The following is a 3,424-nucleotide window of genomic DNA, read 5'->3' on the forward strand; positions in this document are numbered from 1 at the left end:
CTTCTTCTTCTTCTTCTTCTTCTTCTTCTTCTTCTTCTTCTTCTTCTCCTTCTCCTTCTCCTTCTTCTTGGATATTTTATTCACATTTCAGATGTTATTCCCTTACTCCATTTTCCCCTCCCCCACCCAGGAACCCCCCCTCCCATCCCCCTTCCTCCTGCTTCTATGAAGATGTGCCCCCATGTATGATCCCACTCCCACCTCCCCACCCTCGAATTCCCCCACACTTGGCATCCACCCTTCATAGGACCAAGGATCTCCTCTCCCACCTATGCCCGAAAAAGCCATCCTCCTCTATATATACAGCTGGAGCCATGGGTCCCTCCCTATGTGCTCCCAGGCTGGTGGTTTAGACACTGGGAGCTCTGGTTGGTTAGTATTGTTGCTCTCCTCATGGGGACGAAAACACTTTCAGCCCCTTCAGTCTTCTCTCTAACTCCTCCATTGAGAATCCCTTGATCAGTTCAATGGTTAGCTGTGAGAATTCGCCTCTGAATATGTCAGACTCTGGGAGACCTCTAAGGACACAACTGTATCAGGCTCCTGTCAGCATGCACTTCCTGACATCCACATCAGCGTCTACCTTTGGTGACTGCACATGGGATGGGTACCTAGGTGGAATGGTCTCCAGAAGGCCCCTCCTTCAGTTTCTGTCCCACACTTTGTCTCCACATTTGCTCCCTTGAGTATTTTGTTACTCCTTCTAAGAAGGACTGAAGCACCAACACTTGATCTTCCTTCTTCATGAGATTCATGTGGTCTGTGAGTTGACTCTTGGGTATTTCAAGCTTCTGGGCTAATATCCAAATATCAGTGAGTGAATACCATGTATGTTCTTTTGTGATTGGGTGACCTCACTCAGGATATTTTCTAGTTCCATCCATTTACCTAAGAATTTAATGAAGTCACTGTTTTTAATAGCTGAGTAATACTCCATTCTGTAAATGTACCACATTTTTTGTATCAATTTCTCTGTTGAAGGACATCTGGGTTCTTTCAAACTTCTGGCTATTATAAATAAGGCTGCTATGAACATAGTGGAGCATGTGTCCTTGTTATATGTTGGAGCATCTTCTGGGTATATGCCCAGGAATGGTATAGCTGGGTCCTCAGGTAATGCTATGTCCAATTTTCTGAGGAACCACCAGACTGATTTCCACAGTGGTTGCACGATCTTGCAATTTCACCAACAATGGAGGAGTGTTCCTCTTTCTCCACATCCTTGCTAGCAATTACTATCACCTGAGTTTTTGATCTTAGCCATTCTAAGTGGTGTGATGTGGAATCTCAGGGTTGTTTTGATTTGCGTTTCCCTGATAACTAAGGATGTTGAACATTTCTTTAGGTGCTTCTCGGCCATTCGTGTTTCCTCAGTTGAGAATTTTTTGTTTAGCTCTGTATCCCATTTTCTAATAGTGTTATTTGAGTGTGTCTCCAGCTGTATATGTAGGGGAGGATGGCCTTATCAGGTGGGCATAGGTGGGTAAGGAGGTCCTTGATCCCTTGAAGGCTGGTTGCCCCAGTGTAGTGGAATTCGAGGGTGGGCAGGTGGGTGTTGGTGGGTAGGTGGGGGCACATTCTCATAGAAGCAGGAAGAGGGGGAATGAGATAGGGGGATTCTGGGTAGGGGGGAAAAGGAAAGGCAATAACATCTGAAATGTAAATAAATTCTCCAATTAAAAAATGAAAAATAAAAAGAAGCAAACACAAAAACAGCGATTCAAATGAAAGCATTTTATTTGTAAAGTGTAGTTGACACTGTAAAAAAGATTTAAAAAAATTAATACCATATGAGTGATCTGCCACTAATACAGAAAATAGTACTGAGAGTGGGGTTGTTAGTGTGATACACCTGACCATTTCTCACATGAATGAACTTCCATCTTCTGTCACCAGGTCTAGTTGAAGCCTGGCTTCCATGAACCACAGTTGCAGTAGCGTTTGTATGCAGTTGCCTTTTGTTGAGGTATTTTATCACATCAACAGAAAAGTACAGTCTTTGCTCAAGAAAAAATTTTAGCTAACCTGGGTCTTTTTCATTTCCATACAGTTTTTAAGATTATTTTTTCCATTTCTATAAAAAAAATAGCACTGGGATTTTTAACAATGTTGCTTTGGATCTGTAGATTGTTTTTTGTAGGTTGGTTATTTTCACAATATGAATTCTACTGATCCATGATCATGGGTTGCTCTAGTTCTTAAAAGATACTCCCATGCTTTGTTATGACTGTAATAGTAAAACAGCTTCAGTTGTGTATAAATCACAACTGGCAATCACCAGGTTGCATGTTACCATAATAACCAAAAATGTCCTCAGACTGAATTATAAGCCTGAGAATTAATTACAAGGAGGATGCCATGACTGAGAAGCAGGTTTGGATGAGAAATTCTGACAGAAATTTTTTTTCAACTACCAGCAAGATGGCTCAGCAGGCACAAGTACATCTAAAGACTGCAGATGACCTGAATTTGATCCCTGAAACCCAAAGTAGAAGAGAACTCACTCCTGAAAGTCGTCTTCTGACTCTCACACATACTGTGACATACATACTTGTGTGTTCATGCATGCATATAAGTGTGCTTACACACATTTGTGCATGAGCATATATAATGTATACAATAAAATTTTTAATATTTAAAATGGTTTTAAAATAAGATTGAATTTGACAACAATATTTTTCTGTCTTATACTTTAATAAATGGCATGTTTCTAACTTAATCCAAAGCAAGCACATGTGCCAAATATATACAAGAAAACACACTTTCTACTAAAGCCATTTTTGGTGAGCTTGAAAGCTACTCACTCCTCTGATGGGGCTGAACACCTCAAGCAACATCTTTGTTTCCATAATACCACCCATGGCTCGAAAGTACAGCTTTTTAAAGGACTTAATTGTAACTGGTTTTAGCTACATCTCTTGGCCACTGTTCAGAAAGATAATTTTCCCAACAGATTTCTAATAGGGAAGACTGTGTTTATCTGGCAGAACTATGCTGGAATGTTCCATAGCATGACATGACTTCCATTCTACACACACACACACACACACACACACACACACCCCTTCTAGAGCAGACTTAGTTTGAGAGACAGTTCTGTGAGATTACACTGTCAGAGCTTGGAGGGGTATGCTTAGTTTTATTCAAGCATAAATTCTGGCTTTAAAAACTGAGTAAAGCTTCTCTCCCTTGGAAGCTTTGTCTCCCACATTCTGACTTTGTAATCTCAGACAAGCCAGTCTGGAAGGATTGCTCTCATTCTTCTATCAGAGACGTAAATTCCTTAAGCATATCTACTCCAAAATGTTCTGAAAGGAAACACCTCTAGGCCAATCTCTTAGTTGTTTTGTTTTGTTTTTTGTTTCATTTTGTTTTGGTTTTGGGGTTTTTTTTTGACCCCTAGATGAATCATAAGCATGGACAG

Source organism: Grammomys surdaster, unplaced genomic scaffold, assembly GCF_004785775.1.
Source record: "Grammomys surdaster isolate TR1022 unplaced genomic scaffold, NIH_TR_1.0 140, whole genome shotgun sequence".
Taxonomy (NCBI): domain Eukaryota; kingdom Metazoa; phylum Chordata; class Mammalia; order Rodentia; family Muridae; genus Grammomys; species Grammomys surdaster.